We start from the raw sequence: 12,597 nt of genomic DNA, 5'->3' as shown, positions 1-12,597 counted from the left end.
GTGGGGGACTCAGGGCTGGACCAGCGTCCTTGTGGGCCTGATGTGAAATTTTTGTCCAATAACAAAGCTTTTGAATGGTTTGCTGGGATTATTTCTGTATTGAAAGTTTCTAATTACACTTAAAAAAAAAACTGAAAATAAAGTTTAAAAAACAAAGTTGTTCTTCAGTCACTCAGTCGTGTCCAATTCTTTGCAACCCCATGGACTGCAGCACACCAGGCTTCCCTGTCCTTCACTGTCTCTAGGAGTTTGCTCAAAATCATGTCCATTGAGTCGATGATGCCATCCAGCCATCTCACCCTCTTTTGCCCCCTTCTTCTCCTGCCCTCAATCTTTCCCAGCATCAGGATCTTTTCCAATAAGTCAGAAAAGAATTAGTGCTAAAACTGAGGGTCAAGTGGGAGACGAGGAGGCTGCCTTCAGAAGCTCTGGTCACTAGGACAGCAGAGCCAGTGTCAGGGCTGCCTAATGCGTGCATGTGATGGGCTCGGGGCTGTGCTCAGGGCTTCAACTGTGTCTGCCCCAAGCTAGCCTTCCCAGGAGACCAGAAACAAAGGCTCACGGGCCAGTAGTCTATCAAGGATAAGCTCCCAAGGGAAATGGGTAAGGAGGCGAGAAAGCAGGACAAGGCAGGAGAGGAAACCAAGCAAGGATATGATCTCACGCAAGACTGTTCAGTGGCTGCTTCCACCTGATCTTATAGGGGGCTGCAGGGTGTCAGTTACACCTCAGAGTTGTCCCCAGTGGAGGCAGGGAAGCTGGGCCTTGCTTAATTACACATCATCAGTGAGAGGATAAAAGCCAAAGTGTCAATCGTTCAGTCATGTCCAACTCTTTTGCAACGCTATGGACTGCAGCCCACCAGGCTCCTCTGTCCATGGAATTTTCCAGGCAAGAATACTGGAGTGGATTCTCTAAGGAGCTTCCTGACCCAGGGATCGAACCCAGGTCTCCTGCACTGCAGGCAGTTTCTTTACTATCTGAGCCAGCAGGGAAGCCCAAGAGCCACCTTGGGGGAATGGCAATTCCCAGACACTTCAGCACTACAGTTTTGAGCAAAGTGGGCCTCCAGTAGCCACAGGAGGCCACAGGCACTGGCTGTGGGAAGCAACACAATCTTTAGGGGGAAGAGTGGGAAAATGAGAAAAAAGGGTCCAAGGAGATCCCAGAGGGGAAGGGCTCAAATAGCCCAGTCCTTCTGAGGCGGTGGGACTTTGCCCCAGAAGATAAGAACTAGGCATCATGATGTTGGCCTCCACCAACACTCTGTCAAGAAGTGCCAGCTGATGCCAAGTGGTACCTGGTTGTCTCTTGAGTTAGATTCGACTCCTCCTTCTCCATTTACTCCCCATGTGAACCTGGTCATCTCTATGACCTCATTTTCCATGTCTGTCAAATTGAGATCATAATAGAGCACATGACAACTCTCACTATGCGGATGCGATGTAGACACAGTGTGCCAGGTTAGGCACAGTGAGAGAGGGGCTGGCCAGAGGACAGACAGGGGCTGACAGAATGAACAGGACACTAGCTCAGGGAAGTCAAGTCCAGGCAGGGAGGCTTAGGCACCAAACGCAGAAGGGGGAAAGGCTTTTGGGCCCACAGGTGGGAGATGAGGCAGTTAGCATCAAGAGTCCTGGGAGAAAAAACCCAGATGGTTGGGTCCAGGCTCTTTGCTCTTGGGCCCATTTCATTTTGGTTGCTGGGTCGACCCCACTTCCCTTTTAAAAAAACATCTTCATGCTTTTTCCCAAAAGTATTCTATTAATTTATTTTGTAAATGTTTTGATCATTGAATTAAAAGGAAGTAACATAACACTGAAAATATTTTGGTAATGAAAACTCACAAATAAATATCACATGTCAGCTAAATGTCAAATGAAAAACATCTTTATTGAGATGTTTAATTTGCACACCATAAAATTCCTGCATTTAAAGTAGACAAGTCAATGGTTTTAGTATATTGGCAGAGTTGGATAACCATCACTTCAAACTTGCTCAGCTGCTCAGTCATGTCCAACTCTTTGTGACCCTATGACCTGCAGCACGTTAGGCTTCCCTGTCCTTCACTATCTCCAGGACTTTGCTCAAATCACATCCATTGAGTTGGTGATGCTATCCAACCATCTCATCCTCTATTGCCCACTTCTCCCCCTGCCTTCAATCCTTTACCAGCATCAGGGTAAAGGATTACTCATCAGAGAGTCAGCTCTTCACATTCGGTGGCCAAAGTATTGGAGCTTCAGCTTCAGCTTCAGCATCAATCCTTCCAATGAATATTCAGGGTTGATTTCCTTTAAGATTGATTGGCTTGATCTCCTTGCAGTTCAAGGGACTTTCAAGTGTCTTCTCCAACACCACAGTTCGAAAGCATCAGTTCTTTGGTGCTCAGCCTTCTTTATGCTCCAACTCTCACATCCATACATGACTACTGGAGAAACCATAGCTTTGACTAGACAGACCTTTGTTGGCTAAGTAATGTCTCTGCTTGCCGCTTCAAACTAAGTTTAGAATATTTGCATCATTCCCCCTAAAGAAATCCCATGGCAGTCACTTCCCATTCCTCTTTCCCACTAACACCTGGCAAGCACTAATCTATTTTCTTTTTTATAGCTTTGCCTGTTCTGGACATCTCATATAAATGGAATCATACAATGTGTTGTCTGTTGTGACTAGCTTCTTACACTTGATGTGCGTGTGCTCAGTCATGTCTGACTCTGTGGCCCACCAGTCTACTCTGTCCATGGAATTTTCCAAGCAAGAACACTGGAGTGAGTCACCACTTCCTGTCCCATTCTTATACTTAGCATAATGTGTCAGTAATGCCTAACTCGGCTCCCGCTTTCAAGGTTCTCCCATGTTGCAGTATGTATCAGTACCATATTCTCTTTTATTGCTGAATAATATTCTTCTGTATGTATTGTATATGTTACTTTTATTTATCCATTCTTTAGTTGATGGATATTTGGGTTGTTTCCACTTTTTAGCTAATATGAACAATGTTGCCAGGAACATTCATTGATATGTTTTGTTTGGATGTAAATTTTCATTTCTTTTAGGTATATACCAAGGAGTGGAGTTATTGGATCATAGAGACCATTGTTTTTAAGCTTTTGAGGAACTGTCAAACTTCTTTCCAAAGCAACTTCATCATTTTACATTCTCACCTGCAGTGTAGAAAGGTTCCAGTTCCTCCAAATACTCACGAACACTTGTATTTAGATATCTTTTTTATTCTAAACGATTCTAGTAGGTGCAAGGCAGTACCTCACTGTGGTTTTGGTTTGCGTTTCCTTCATGGATAATAATCATAAGCATCCTTTTGTGTGCTTATTGGCCATTTGTACATGTTCTCTGAAGCAATATCTATTCAAATCCTTTGTCCACTTTTAATTGGATTGTCTTCTTATTATTGAGTTATAAATCCTCAAACTACTGCACTACTCATCTCACACGCTAGTAAAGCTCAAAATTCTCCAAGCCAGGCTTCAGCAATACATGAACCGTGAACTCCCAGATGTTCAAGCTGGTTTTAGAAAAGGCAGAGCAACCAGAGATCAAATTGCCAACATCCGCTGGATCATCAAAAAAGCAAGAGAGTTCCAGAAAAACATCTACTTCTGCTTAATTGACTACGCCAAAGTCTTTGACTGTGTGGATCACAACAAACTGTGGAAAATTCTTCAACATATGGGAATACCAGACCACCTGACCAGCCTCTTGAGAAACCTATATGCAGGTCAGGAAGCAACAGTTAGAACTGGACATGGAACAACAGACTGGTTCCAAATAGGAAAAGGAGTATGTCAAGGCTGTATATTGTCACCCTGCTTATTTAACTATATGCATAGTACATCGTGAGAAACGCTGGGCTGGATGAAGCACAAGCTGGAATCAAGATTGCCAGGAGAAATATCAATAACTTCAGATATGCAGATGGCACCACCCTTATGGCAGAAAGTGAAGAACTAAAGAGCCTCTTGATGAAAGAGGAGAGTGAAAAAGGTGGCTTAAAGCTCAGCATTCAGAAAACTAAGATCATGGCATCCGGTCCCATCACTTCATGGCAAATAAATGGGGAAACAGTGGCTGACTTTATTCTTCTGGGCTCCAAAATCACTGCAGATGGTGACTGCAGCCATGAAATTAAAAGATGCTTACTCCTAAGGCCAACCTAGACAGCATATTCAAAAGCAGAGACATTATTTTGCCAACAAAGGTCCGTCTAGTCAAGGCTATGGATTTTCCAGTAGTCATGTATGGATATGAGAGTTGAACTATAAAGAAAGCTGAGCGCCAAAGAATGGATGACTTTTGAGCTGTGGTGTTGGGGAAGACTCTTGAGAGTCCCTTGGATTGCAAGGAGATCCAACCAGTCCATCCTAAAGGAAATCAGTCTTGATATTCATTGGAAGGACTGATGCTGAAGCTGAAACTCCAATGCTTTGGCTGCCTGATGTGAAGAACTGACTCATTTGAAAAGACCCTGATGCTGGGAAAGATTGAGGGTGGGAGGAGAAGGGGACAACAGAGGATGAGATGGTTAGATGACATCATCGACTCGATGGACGTGAGTTTGGATAAACTCTGGGAATTGGTGATGGACAGGGAGGCCTGGTGTGCTGCAGTCCATGGGGTCGCAAAGAGTCAGATACGACTAAGCGACTGAACTGAACTGAAGAGTTCTTTATGCCTTCTGGATACTTCCCTTCTCAGATAAATGATTTGCAAATATTCTCTCCTGTTGGGGGCCAGAGTGAGGTACTCCGCCCATGGCAAAGGTCATGAGGAAGGAGGCTCGACATACGCAAAGGCAGGATCGAGCCTCAGGAGTCCCCCTGGAAATCCTCGAGCGTCTACCCCCATAACCAGAGCCTGCCTACTTTACTACTTTGTGCTCTTACCTACATCTCTGACTTTACGGAGGGCTGTCCCCCACCACCTCTTTCGGAGAAGGAGTTAATCTAGAGCTCCAGTTAATAATAATTCCTGGGCGTGATAAGAGTGTTTTAACCTACAAACTCCTCTGAAGGTTCTCTAGCCTGCCTGACAGGCTCGTCCGGCCACATGTGATTGCTCACAGCCTCCCAACCGTGAGAGGCACGAGATGCTTTAAACCCTCTAAAAACAGGTTCTTTAGAGAAGTTAGAAAACTATAAGTATAGTGGGCTAATTAGAAATTGTGTCGGTGAAGGGTTTTTCATTTGTTGAGCCAATGTTTGTTGCTAAGTCTCCATATCCCCTGCCCTTACACACATTAATGAATATATAGAATTAACCTTTGATATTAATCACATTAGACCTTAGGCTAAGTAAATTCTTTCCTTAACTAAAACCCACTACACCCTCACCCTGTAGGAATGTAACTTTATTTGGGTGGCGTCTGTTTTGAGAATAATCAGCCCTGGAGAAATAAGTGTCCTGATTGACTGACCGCTGTCACAAGGAGAGGGTCGTAAATTGTCAGCAGGCCCCCCTGGCCAGAAGATGATGTAACACCCCTAAGACCTCTGTATACATTTGTGTAAAGCACCTGACTTTAATAAAAGTCAGGACTGCTGACCCCGCGTGACTTTTGCATAACATCTCAGTGTATAAAAGTAGACCATGGAAAATAAAGAATTGGGATCAGTTTCTCGAAATACTGGTCTCCCCATGTCTCTCTCTCCCTCTGGCTGAGTCTCCATCTGGAGCGCGGAACCCACCAAACTTACTAATTTTGCCTGGGCTTCTAAGATCCGACCGGGGAGGCCTCAGTGTCTCCTCTCCTTCGGGAGAACGGAAGGACGCCTGCGGCCTACGTAAGTGGTGCAAGCTTCTTGTCTTGAAGTTTTATTGGTCCCCCGCGTAAACCAAGCTACTCAGCCTCTTTTCTCCACTGAATTTTCCTACTGAGCTATCCTTATTCTATCACTCTTTATATCCTTAATTAACGTTTAATTAAGCAATTGTTTCCTGATCTTCGCCGACGCCGTCTCTCCTTCGAGTACCCTGGATCAGCCGGGGCTGGTCCCCGGAACTCTCCCAATCTGGAGGCTGTCTCTTCACTTTCTTGAAGGCAACATATGTCACACAAAAGTTTTAAATTTTGATGTAGTCCAACATGTCTATTTTTTCCTTCTGTTGTTTGTGCTTTTGGTGTCATGTTTAAGAAGTCATTGTCTAATCCGAGGCCACAAGGATTTACCCCTGTATTTTCTTCTAAGAGTTCTCTATTTTATCTCATATTTAGGTTGATAAATCCATTTTGAATTGAGTGTTATGTATGGTGTGAGGTGGGGTCCAGCTTCATTCTTTTGTACGTAGAAGTCCCTTGTTGTTGCATGTAGGTGTGCTCATTGATTCAGTGGTTTATACATGTTCTTTTCACCAGTGAAAGCCTTGTTTTTATTGTGGTAGAAAACATGACATTGGAAGCAAAACTCTTGAATGTATGTCCTTTCCATTTCACAAAAGAAAATTAGTGAAGTTGAAAATATTCACCATTTGGCATTTACCTTTGGAGACCTCTCCCCTTTGTTATTTATTACTTATTTTTGTCCAGAGGTGTTTGAAGCATCTCCCTTATTAGTATTTCTAGGGTTGGTGTAACCAGATAAAGAAGTAGCACAAAGCTACAAAAATAGCAGAAAATAAAAAAAACAATTGAGAATCAATTTTCTTTATCTATACAACTATCCACCTGAGAGACCAGTGTTCCTGAGTGATATGGCTTCCTGTAGGGACAACTCTGAGCTTCCCAGGTGGCTCAGTGGTAAAGAATTCACCTGCCAAGTATCAATCTCTGGGCTGGGAAGAAAAGAAACAGCAACCCACTGCTATATTCTTGCCTGGTAAATCCCATAGGCAGAGGGACCTGGTGGGCTACAGTCCATGGGGTCACAAAGAGTCCAACACGACTTAGCGACTGAACAACAACAGAACAAGGAGCAGCTTTTGCTCACAAGAGCTTTCTGACCCAGACAACTTGTCACCTGGGGCTGGATTCCCTTGGAACCCATTTATCTTTTCATTTTGCCTTTCCAGTTGAGTCCAGAGATTCAGATTGAAACGCACGTTATCAAACTTTGATCTGGACTTGGCAGAACAGAGAATTCCCTGCGTGCCTGCATTTGTTAGAAATTATAAGTTCATCTGTATGAAACCAAGGCCTCCAAATTAAAGTGGCTTGAAAAAGACCTGAGATTACCTCTCTCTCATGTGTCCAGAGGTGGTGGGATGTCTCTGTTTTCTTGGTCATGGGGGGCTGCTTTGCCTCCTTATCACAAATTCGTAGAGTGTGAGGCATTCAGCCATTTCATCTGCATTCCAGTCAGCAGGAAATAAAGGAGAGCATAGAAGGGAATTTCCCTTCCTTTAAGGACTCTTTCTGGAAGTTGTACACCATTTCTACCTTCAGCCTTAGCTGGAACTTAGTCACAAGATCACACTTGGCTGTGAGCAATTCTGTTAAATATGGTGGTGTTTTTCCAGGCTGATATGTACCCAGCTATGAATTGCTGTCTCCATTGCAAAGGGAGGGTTTCCCTGGTGGCTCAGACAGTAAAGTGTCTGCCTGCTATGTGGGAGACCCAGGTTTGATCCCTGGGTTGGGACGATCCCCTGGAGAAGGAAATGGCAACCGACTCTAGTACTCTTGCCTGGAAAATTCCATGCATGGAGGAGCCTGGTAGACTATAGCTCATGGGGTCGCAGAGTCGGACACAACTGAACGACTTCACTTTTTTTCACTCGAAAAGGGACCAGAATAGAAGGGACGTTGCAGGGTGTCTAGACTTCTCTATCAGAACCCAAGGGAAATCTTTCCCAAGACTCAAGGAATCTGCTCCCAATTGCAATTCTACAAATGATATGTCAGCCCTGCTGGGGAGCTGGCTGGGGCACTGTGTGCTGCTGCCGTCTTGCTCGATTTAACCCTCCTTCATTCCTGCATTTTCATTTCATATATTTGGATTTAGTACGGAGCGGGAGACTAGAGTTCTAGACACTGAAGGAAAGGAAACCTTCCTTTTTCAAGCAGTGATTTTTGCTGCTTGAAATGGGGTTGTACTCTCCACTTTCAAACGAAAATGCTGACATTGTTTTCCAGAACAATTGCACCGTCCAGACCAAGGGACCCACAAAAGTGTCAATTCACTGCATGTTAGCTTTTTCTTTTTTTTAATATATGAAACTAATCGTAACAAGTGGTTGCTGTGAAAACAGCAGGCTCCCTAAGGCTGCCCTTCCAATGACCCATACCCTGACCTGGACAGACCACCTTCTTTCCAAGAGAGGAGAAGTTTTGTTCCTAGATCAGATGAAACTCTGGCTTTACCCCTGGTGACCAGGAGGATTAATCAGACGCCAGTAAAACAGCCGACAGACACACTAAACCAACAGACAATAATGAGCACACACACCAGGAAACGTCCGTCCAAGAGGTCCACTTGATCCTTGTCTTTGCCCTAAGATGTAATACCTGCTCCGTGGCTTGGCTGTCTGTACTCCATAAAGGGAACACTTGTAAGCTGAGAAGCTGCCAGTTTTTAGGATCAATATGGTACTCACAAGAGCTGGTTAGGAAACAATGCCAGGGACAGAATTTGCAGTGGGGGCTTGTGAGGGATTAGGCTGTTTCCTCAAGATTTACGTCCCAGTGCACAGCCGGTGCTGAAACCTGCACGGCCCACCCTGTGGCTCCAGATGAGGTGAATGGAGGTCTCTTTGGGTTTTGGTTTTTTCAAAGTAAAATCTTCCCAGTGTGCAAACAGGAACCACTAACACTGAACCACATGCAGATGCAGAGAAAAAGTGAAAGTCAGCAAAAGGAAAACAAATTTCTGACATTTTACTTGGGAGGTTCCTGTAAGAGTCTCGGAGAAGCTGTCAGGCTTGGGATATCTGCAGCAGTGTAAGGGTCAGAACTTAAATTTCAAAGCCAATTTCTTCTTCGCCTTCCTGCCTTCTTCACTCAGCAACTGTTTGGGTTCTGTTTTCACTTTTCTTCTTTCATTCTGTTCTCTAGGGCAAAGCAGAAAGCAAATGAAATCTCATTTGTGCTGAGAACTTACATCAAATTGGTTTTATTTCCAAGTGATTCCCCTCCAATTTTATTTTAAAACATGTTTGAAAAGAAACTTAGATTTTATTTCTGGTCCAAAATATGGCTATCTCAGATATTGTAACGGAAACCTTGGGGGTATCATAGAAGGATGAGCTTGAAGCTTAAAAATATGGTGACTTTAACAGACAGGGAAAGACAAAGATCATACAGTATTGCTTATATTTGAAATCTAAAACAACAACAACAACAAAAAAAAAAAACACAGAAAGAAACTTATTTATCCTTATAAAATAAATGAACAAACTTAGTTACAAAGCAGAAATCAAGTCACAGGTGTAGAAAACAAACTTATGGTTACCAAGGGGGAAGGGAGGGAGAGAGAAACTGGTAGATTGGGATTGACATATACATGCTGCTGCTGCTAAGTATAAAATAGATAGCTAATAAGGACCTACTATATAGCACAGGGAACTCTGCTCAGTACTCTGTAATGGCCTAGATGGGAAAAGAGTCTAAAAAGAGTGGATATATGTATACATACAACTGATTCGCTTTGCTGTACAGCAGAAACTAACACAACATTGTAGATCACCTATACTCCAATTAAAAAAAAAAGAGATGAAATTCTTCAGTTCAGGAAACACACACATACAAAATAAAGTGACTTAGAAGGGAGGGCAAAATATTACTCAGTAACTGTTTTTGAAAGTGTTATACTGAGGACAGGAGAGACAGTAAAAAACAGCGGTATCTGAGACAAAGATGAGAGGTGGGGAAACGTGGTTCTATGGGGGAAACAATTTAGTGAATTTAAATCAGGTGCCAAAAAAATTTGTTCTGGGGAAATAAAATCCATTTTTCTGATGTGTGCTCCGGAGGAAATGATTCAAAGCAAGACAATCTCTATTTCCAAATGCCTTCTGGAAATAGGTTCTCCCCCAAGGACACAACACCAGCGCTATTAATCTAGACTTAGTGAATGAAAGTATTATACGGACTTCAGTCCAGACCTTCAAGCCTTAAAGAGCTCTGAAGAGCCTGGATAAAGCAACCCCGTTTTTCACTTTGGCAATTCCACAGAGGTAACTCACTCTAATTTCCCTTTTGTCTCTATGGGAGGGACTCGAGACTTGAAAAGCAAACAGGTTTCCTTTTCTAATTCCTGGAGAGAAGTCTTCTGTTGCTTTCTTACACTGCAAGGCTGAAGGTGGGTGACCCATCTTCATCTGTTACCCTGGAAGACGTAGAGAAGCAGAAGTAAGTCCGGAATAATAGGCGACTGGTAGATTCCTCCCATGTTCGAGAGAAGTTATTGCCCTTGCGAATGCCAGTTTGTTTTTTGATTTTCCACGGTCCAGCCCTGTATTTAGCACAGAAAGCCACGACACTGATAATAACCCCCCAACATACACGAGGACAAAGCCAGAAGGCGTTTTGTTCTGTCAGGCAAATTATGATCTAAGTTTTCTGCCAACAGCAGTTTTCCCGGATTGTTTACAGCAACCCCAGCATGTGTGTGGAGATTCTAAAACGCAATAAAATTTTCTGAGATTAAAAAAGAGACTGCGTGCTTATTATTAACAGAAAAAGTAAACTGTTTCATATGGAAACACTTCCCATTGTGGAAAAAAAAAGAAAAAGTGTTGTGGAAAAGGATACCAGGTTATCTAAGCTGAAGGAAAGGTTTGAAGCTTCCCTGGGTGTCTTTTTAGGGACCAGAAAGAAAGGATATAACAGGAATTGTATGAAAATAAACAACTAAACCAAGATGCAGGAATGAGGTTTTAGTCCTGTTTGTCCTGCTGGATCCATGCAAGGTCGTTACTTTCCAAACAAATGCCCAGGAGGAAAATAGCTCCAGTAGGTCAAGTTTTACATAAAATAAGAAAACAGGACACACATCAGCATTTTTTCCCCTAAGGCATTACTAAAAGACACCAACTTATCTAAAAATGGTACAAAAGTTGAATGATATTTTTAATTGATGCCATGTGTTTTGTTTTTCACTGTGTCCAAATCCTGGGCTAGGCAAGGAAAAACAGAACTTGGAGCCTCAAGTAATTTTTTTCTTTTTTTGCTTTGATGATAGTTGTCACATGCGTGTGAAAATATGATAGGAAAGGGGAAAAAAAACTGGGAAAATCTGGCATTTTTAGTTAGGGAAAGAAACTCTGAAACTGTTAACATTTCTATGAGAGTAATATAAACCAGATAGCTAAATCACTAAATGCTGATCACATCATGGGGAAAAATGAAGTCAATTTTAATGAAAAGTCATTTGAATTAAAAGATGCTACTTCTCATTCGTTAAATGTGGTTTGGCCGTGTGTATATTTTTTCACCCAAATAAAGGAATTTCTCAAATATCTGGCCCACAATGACGCAAGGAATACCAAAACATAGACATTGTATGACAACACAAAAAAATAGCTTTTGTCTGATTTTGTTAAACTCTAGAAGGCTTATTTCTTGTGTGAATTAATCAAAGGGCCTACAGTGCTCTCTTTCCACCCACCAAAAATATCTGTGAATTAAATTCCATAAATAGGGGGTCCTCAAAAGCTGAAGTGTTGCTATGCTCCCCTCCCCCACATGAAATAGTTACATATGAGTTTCCAGAAGAGCCTGTGTGTGCATTTTTCAGCAAGCAGAGTCTTCTCTGGGTGGACTCAGAAAACAGCCCCTTCCCAGTGACTTTATGAGACGCGCCAGAGGCCAACACATGTGACCAAGAGGTCTCTGAAGTTGTAGCCTTTTGTATTTACACTTTTGAAATATCTCTATTGTGATGCAAATCTTGATTTTCAATCAAAATTGGCTGGAGCAAAAAAAAAAATCTTTCTCTGGAAACCATGGTAGGAGATAAGTAAGCCTAAATCTCAATTTTCTCCCTCCTGGCTTCCTATTAAGCCAGAAAACAATGATACAAAACACAAGCATCTTTTTAGCAAATGCTGATGGAAAACTCTACTGTGTCAACCAAGGCTTCTAACTGACTAGTGTTAGTCTCCAAAGACACCGAGTTTATGCACTTTAAATGACTAAAGTCTTTTTCTCCCTCACCCCTTTTTCTAATTTGGGTGCGGATGTAAATAGCACCTAAGAACATTTTTTGCTTTTGTTGACTGTTCAAAATCAAATCCATTTTAGAGAGTTGGCCTTTCTGGGCCCGGATCCTTTCTTTCAGTCTAAACAAATAAAATGGAAACAAAAGTAAAAGTGTCATCATTACCAAGAAGGCCTCCCCCTTTAATTTGTTTTTAAAGCTGAATGTTGAAATACCGAATCCTGTACTTCGCAGAAAGACTTTTAGGACCGAGGGCCTGGTCTCCTCATGGAACCTGTTCATCCGCTCAGGTTAAAGTGGTTTGTGTCTGTGTGTGCGCACGCCTGTGCCTCTTACTGTACCCTTCGAGATGGAGTTCTGAGGAAGCATTTCTCCTGCCAAAATACACACAGCCTGGGATTAAAAGGGCTGAAACCTACCAGCAAGTTCTTACCGCCCTCCCACAATCATTAGACCAAATCCACCATCATTCTAGATTCATTTT

The sequence above is a fragment of the Bos indicus x Bos taurus genome, chromosome 1 (assembly GCF_003369695.1).
Source record: "Bos indicus x Bos taurus breed Angus x Brahman F1 hybrid chromosome 1, Bos_hybrid_MaternalHap_v2.0, whole genome shotgun sequence".
Taxonomy (NCBI): Eukaryota; Metazoa; Chordata; class Mammalia; order Artiodactyla; family Bovidae; genus Bos; species Bos indicus x Bos taurus.
Note: the sequence above shows the minus strand (reverse complement) of the source record.